General features: G+C 36.8%; 2 non-coding genes and 18 pseudogenes across 2 annotated transcripts; all 20 read right to left on the bottom strand.

Annotated features, from left to right (window-relative positions):
• Positions 1-87: 87 nt before the first annotated feature.
• On the bottom strand, positions 88-206 carry LOC148459703 (5S ribosomal RNA; annotated as a pseudogene).
• A 117-nt stretch (positions 207-323) lies between these two features.
• On the bottom strand, positions 324-442 carry LOC148459702 (5S ribosomal RNA; annotated as a pseudogene).
• A 115-nt stretch (positions 443-557) lies between these two features.
• On the bottom strand, positions 558-676 carry LOC148459701 (5S ribosomal RNA; annotated as a pseudogene).
• Positions 677-792: 116 nt separating this feature from the next.
• LOC148459700 (5S ribosomal RNA) lies at positions 793-911 on the bottom strand (annotated as a pseudogene).
• A 115-nt stretch (positions 912-1,026) lies between these two features.
• LOC148459699 (5S ribosomal RNA) lies at positions 1,027-1,145 on the bottom strand (annotated as a pseudogene).
• Positions 1,146-1,261: 116 nt separating this feature from the next.
• On the bottom strand, positions 1,262-1,380 carry LOC148459698 (5S ribosomal RNA; annotated as a pseudogene).
• A 116-nt stretch (positions 1,381-1,496) lies between these two features.
• Positions 1,497-1,615, bottom strand: LOC148459697 (5S ribosomal RNA; annotated as a pseudogene).
• Positions 1,616-1,731: 116 nt separating this feature from the next.
• On the bottom strand, positions 1,732-1,850 carry LOC148459696 (5S ribosomal RNA; annotated as a pseudogene).
• A 116-nt stretch (positions 1,851-1,966) lies between these two features.
• Positions 1,967-2,085, bottom strand: LOC148459695 (5S ribosomal RNA; annotated as a pseudogene).
• Positions 2,086-2,201: 116 nt separating this feature from the next.
• LOC148459694 (5S ribosomal RNA) lies at positions 2,202-2,320 on the bottom strand. Its single transcript, XR_015873966.1, has one exon. It is a non-coding gene; the product is annotated as a 5S ribosomal RNA (ribosomal RNA).
• Positions 2,321-2,436: 116 nt separating this feature from the next.
• On the bottom strand, positions 2,437-2,555 carry LOC148459693 (5S ribosomal RNA; annotated as a pseudogene).
• Positions 2,556-2,671: 116 nt separating this feature from the next.
• Positions 2,672-2,790, bottom strand: LOC148459692 (5S ribosomal RNA; annotated as a pseudogene).
• Positions 2,791-2,906: 116 nt separating this feature from the next.
• Positions 2,907-3,025, bottom strand: LOC148459691 (5S ribosomal RNA; annotated as a pseudogene).
• A 116-nt stretch (positions 3,026-3,141) lies between these two features.
• On the bottom strand, positions 3,142-3,260 carry LOC148459690 (5S ribosomal RNA; annotated as a pseudogene).
• Positions 3,261-3,375: 115 nt separating this feature from the next.
• Positions 3,376-3,494, bottom strand: LOC148459689 (5S ribosomal RNA; annotated as a pseudogene).
• A 116-nt stretch (positions 3,495-3,610) lies between these two features.
• LOC148459688 (5S ribosomal RNA) lies at positions 3,611-3,729 on the bottom strand (annotated as a pseudogene).
• A 116-nt stretch (positions 3,730-3,845) lies between these two features.
• On the bottom strand, positions 3,846-3,964 carry LOC148459687 (5S ribosomal RNA). The gene has a single exon (XR_015873056.1). It is a non-coding gene; the product is annotated as a 5S ribosomal RNA (ribosomal RNA).
• A 116-nt stretch (positions 3,965-4,080) lies between these two features.
• On the bottom strand, positions 4,081-4,199 carry LOC148459686 (5S ribosomal RNA; annotated as a pseudogene).
• Positions 4,200-4,315: 116 nt separating this feature from the next.
• LOC148459685 (5S ribosomal RNA) lies at positions 4,316-4,434 on the bottom strand (annotated as a pseudogene).
• A 115-nt stretch (positions 4,435-4,549) lies between these two features.
• Positions 4,550-4,668, bottom strand: LOC148459684 (5S ribosomal RNA; annotated as a pseudogene).
• Positions 4,669-5,000: the final 332 nt, after the last annotated feature.

The raw sequence follows: 5,000 nt of genomic DNA, 5'->3' as shown, positions 1-5,000 counted from the left end.
TACTTCTTTACTCAAGTAAATTCATTGATAAGTTGAAAAAACTAAATATAAAATGTAATAGAAAAGAATGTTATGGCAGTATAAAATTACCTACAGCACCTGGTATGCCCAGGTGGTCTCCCATCCAAGTTCTAACCAGGCCCAACACTGAATAGCTTCCAAGATCAGACGAGATTGGGCATGTCCAGTGTGGTTTGGCTGTAGGTGCTCAAAAACATTAACTTTAGCCCTCTTTTACTTCTTAACTCAAGTACATTCTATTGATAAGTTGAAAAAATTAAATGTAAAATGTAATAGAAAAGAATGTTATGTCAGTATAAAATTACCTACAGCATCTGGTATTCCCAGGTGGTCTCCCATGCAAGTACTAACCAAACCCAACACTGCACAGCTTCCAAGATCAAATGAGATTGGGCATGTCCAATGTGGTTTGGCTGTAGGTGCTCAAAAACTTTAAATTTAGACCTCTTTTACTTCCTAACTCAAGTAAATTCATTGATAAGTTTAAAAATGAAATGTAAAATGTAACAGAAAAGAATGTTATGGCAGTATAAAATTACCTACAGCTCCTGGTATTACCAGGTGGTCTCCCATCCAAATACTAACCAGGCCCAACACTGCATAGCTTCCAAGATCAAATGAGATTGGGCATGTCCAGTGTGGTTTGGCTGTAGGTTCTCAAAAACATTAACTTTAGACCTCTTTTACTTCTTAACTCAAGTAAATTCATTGATAAGTTGAAAAAATTTAATGTAAAATGTAATAGAAAAGAATGTTATGGCTGAAAAAAATTACCTACAGCACCTGGTATTCCCAGGTGGTCTCCCATCCAAGTACTAACCAGGCCCAACACTGCATAGCTTCCAAGAGCAGACGAGATTGGGCATGTCCAGTGGGGTTTGGCTGTAAGTGCTCAAAAAATTAACTTTAGACCTCTTTTACTTCTTAACTCAAGTAAATTCATTGACAAGTTGAAAAAATTAAATGTAAAATGTAATAGAAAAGAATGTTATGGCAGTATAAAATTACCTACAGCACCTGGTATTCCCAGGTGGTCTGCCATCCAAGTACTAACCAGGCCCAACACTGCATAGCTTCCAAGATCAAATGAGATTGGGCATGTCCAGTGTGGTTTGGCTGCAGGTGCTCAAAAACATTAACTTTAGACCTCTATTACTTCTTAACTCAAGTAAATTCATTGATAAGTTTAAAAAATTTATTTTAAAATGTAATAGAAAAGAATGTTATGGCAGTATAAAATTACCTACAGCACCTGGTATTCCCAGGTGGTCTCCCATCCAAGTACTAACCAGGCCCAAAACTGAATAGCTTCCAAGATCAGATGAGATTGGGCATGTCCAGGGTGGTTTGGCTGTAGGTGCTCAAAAACTTTAACTTTAGACCTCTTTTACTTCTTAACTCAAGTAAATTCATTGATAAGTTGAAAAAATTAAATGTAAAATGTAATAGAAAAGAATGTTATGTCAGTATAAAATTACCTACAGCATCTGGTAATCCCAGGTGGTCTCCCATCCAAGTACTAACCAAGCCCAACACTGCACAGCTTCTAAGATCAGATGAGATTGGGCATGTCCAGTGTGGTTTGGCTGTAGGTGCTCAAAAACTTTAACTTTAGACCTCTTTTACTTCTTAACTCAAGTAAATTCATTGATAAGTTGAAAAAATTAAATGTAAAATGTAATAGAAAAGAATGTCATTGCAGTATAAAATTACCTACAGCATCTGGTATTCCCAGGTGGTCTCCCATCCAAGTACTAACCAAGCCCAACACTGCATAGCTTCCAAGAGCAGACGAGATTGGGCATATCCAGTGTGGTTTGGCTGTAGGTGCTCAAAAACATTAACTTTAGACCTCTTTTACTTCTTTAGTCAAGTAAATTCATTGATAAGTTGAAAAAATTAAATGTAAAATGTAATAGAAAAGAATGTTATGGCAGTATAAAATTACCTACAGCTCCTGGTATTCCTAGGTGGTCTCCCATCCAAATACTAACCAGGCCCAACACTGCATAGCTTCCAAGATCAGACGAGATTGGGCATGTCCAGTGTGGTTTGGCTGTAGGTGCTCAAAAACATTAACTTTAGACCTCTATTACTTCTTAACTCAAGTAAATTCATTGATAAGTTGAAAAAATTAAATGTAAAATGTAATAGAAAAGAAAGTCATGGCAGTATAAAATTACCTACAGCACCTGGTATTCCCAGGTGGTCTCCCATCCAAGTACTAACCAGGCCCAACACTGAATAGCTTCCAAGATCAGATGAGATTGGGCATGTCCAGTGTGGTTTGGCTGTAGGTGCTCAAAAACATTAACTTTAGACCTCTATTACTTCTTAACTCAAGTAAATTCATTGATAAGTTGAAAAAATTTAATGTAAAATGTAATAGAAAAGAATGTTATGGCAGTAAAAAATTACCTACAGCACCTGGTATTCCCAGGTGGTCTCCCATCCAAGTACTAATCAGGCCCAATACTGCATAGCTTCCAAGATCAGACGAGATTGGGCATGTCCAGTGTGGTTTGGCTGTAGGTGCTCAAAAACATTAACTTTAGACCTCTTTTACTTCTTAACTCAAGGAAATTCATTGATAAGTTGAAAAAATTAAATGTAAAATGTAATAGAAAAGAATGTTATGTCAGTATAAAATTACCTACAGCACCTGGTATTCCCAGGTGGTCTCCCATCCAAGTACTAACCAGGCCCAACATTGCACAGCTTCTAAGATCAGATGAGATTGGGCATGTCCAGTGTGGTTTGGCTGTAGGTGCTCAAAAACTTTAACTTTAGACCTCTTTTACTTCTTAACTCAAGTAAATTCATTGATAAGTTGAAAAAATTAAATGTAAAATGTAATAGAAAAGAATGTCATGGCAGTATAAAATTACCTACAGCACCTGGTATTCCCAGGTGGTCTCCCATCCAAGTACTAACCAGGCCCAACACTGCATAGCTTCCAAGATCAGACAAAATTGGGCATGTCCAGTGTGGTTTGGCTATAGGAGCTCAAAAACATTAACTTTAGACCTCTTTTACTTCTTAACTCAAGTAAATTCATTGATAAGTTGAAAAAATTAATTGTAAAATGTAATAGAAAAGAATGTTATGGCAATATAAAATTGCCTACAGCACCTGGTATTCCCAGGTGGTCTCCCATCCAAGTACTAACCAGGCCCAATACTGCATAGCTTCCAAGATCAGACGAGATAAGGCATGTCCAGTTTGGTTTGGCTATAGGTGCTCAAAACATTAACTTTAGACCTCTTTTACTTCTTAACTCAAGTAAATTCATTGATAAGTTGAAAACATTAAATGTAAAATGTAATAGAAAAGAATGTTATGTCAGTATAAAATTACCTACAGCATCTGGTATTCCCAGGTGGTCTCCCATCCAAGTACTAACCAAGCCCAACACTGCATAGCTTCCAAGAGCAGACGAGATTGGGCATATCCAGTGTGGTTTGGCTGTAGGTGCTCAAAAACATTAACTTTAGACCTCTTTTACTTCTTTAGTCAAGTAAATTCATTGATAAGTTGAAAAAATTAAATGTAAAATGTAATAGAAAAGAATGTTATGGCAGTATAAAATTACCTACAGCTCCTGGTAGTCCCAGGTGGTCTCCCATCCAAATACTAACCAGGCCCAACAACGCATAGCTTCCAAGATCAGACGAGATTGGGCATGTCCAGTGTGGTTTGGCTGTAGGTGCTCAAAAACATTAACTTTAGACCTCTATTACTTCTTAACTCAAGTAAATTCATTGATAAGTTGAAAAAATTAAATGTAAAATGTAAAAGAAAAGAAAGTCATGGCAGTATAAAATTACCTACAGCACCTGGTATTCCCAGGTGGTCTCCCATCCAAGTACTAACCAGGCCCAACACTGCATAGCTTCCAAGATCAGACGAGATTGGGCATGTCCAGTGTGGTTTGGCTGTAGGTGGTCAAAAACATTAACTTTAGACCTCTATTACTTCTTAACTCAAGTAAATTCATTGATAAGTTGAAAAAATTTAATGTAAAATGTAATAGAAAAGAATGTTATGGCAGTAAAAAATTACCTACAGCACCTGGTATTCCCAGGTAGTCTCCCATCCAAGTACTAATCAGGCCCAATACTGCATAGCTTCCAAGATCAGACGAGATTGGGCATGTCCAGTGTGGTTTGGCTGTAGGTGCTCAAAAACATTAACTTTAGACCTCTTTTACTTCTTAACTCAAGGAAATTCATTGATATGTTGAAAAAATTAAATGTAAAATGTAATAGAAAAGAATGTTATGTCAGTATAAAATTACCTACAGCACCTGGTATTCCCAGGTGGTCTCCCATCCAAGTAATAACCAGGCCCAACACTGCACAGCTTCCAAGATCAGATGAGATTGGGCATGTGCAGTGTGGTTTGGCTGTAGGTGCTCAAAAACTTTAACTTTAGACCTCTTTTACTTCTTAACTCAAGTAAATTCATTGATAAGTTTAAAAATGAAATGTAAAATGTAACAGAAAAGAATGTTATGGCAGTATAAAATAATCTACAGCTCCTGGTATTCCCAGGTGGTCTCCCATCCAAGTACTAACCAGGCCCAACACTGCATAGCTTCCAAGAGCAGACGAGATTGGGAATGTCCAGTGGGGTTTGGCTGTAGGTGCTCAAAAACATTAACTTTAGACCTCTTTTACTTCTTAACTCAAGTAAATTCATTGATAAGTTGAAAAAATTAAATGTAAAATGTAATAGAAAAGAATGTTATGTCAGTATAAAATTACCTACAGCATCTGGTAATCCCAGGTGGTCTCCCATCCAAGTACTAACCAAGCCCAACACTGCACAGCTTCTAAGATCAGATGAAATTGGGCACGTCCATTGTGGTTTGGCTGTAGGTGCTCAAAAACTTTAACTTTAGACCTCTTTTACTTCTTAACTCAAGTAAATTCATTGATAAGTTGAAAAAATTAAATGTAAAATGTAATAGAAAAGAA

Source organism: Taudactylus pleione, unplaced genomic scaffold, assembly GCF_031769625.1.
Source record: "Taudactylus pleione unplaced genomic scaffold, aTauple2 ptg000967l, whole genome shotgun sequence".
NCBI classification, from domain to species: domain Eukaryota; kingdom Metazoa; phylum Chordata; class Amphibia; order Anura; family Myobatrachidae; genus Taudactylus; species Taudactylus pleione.
This window is presented reverse-complemented; position numbering and strand designations above follow the sequence as displayed.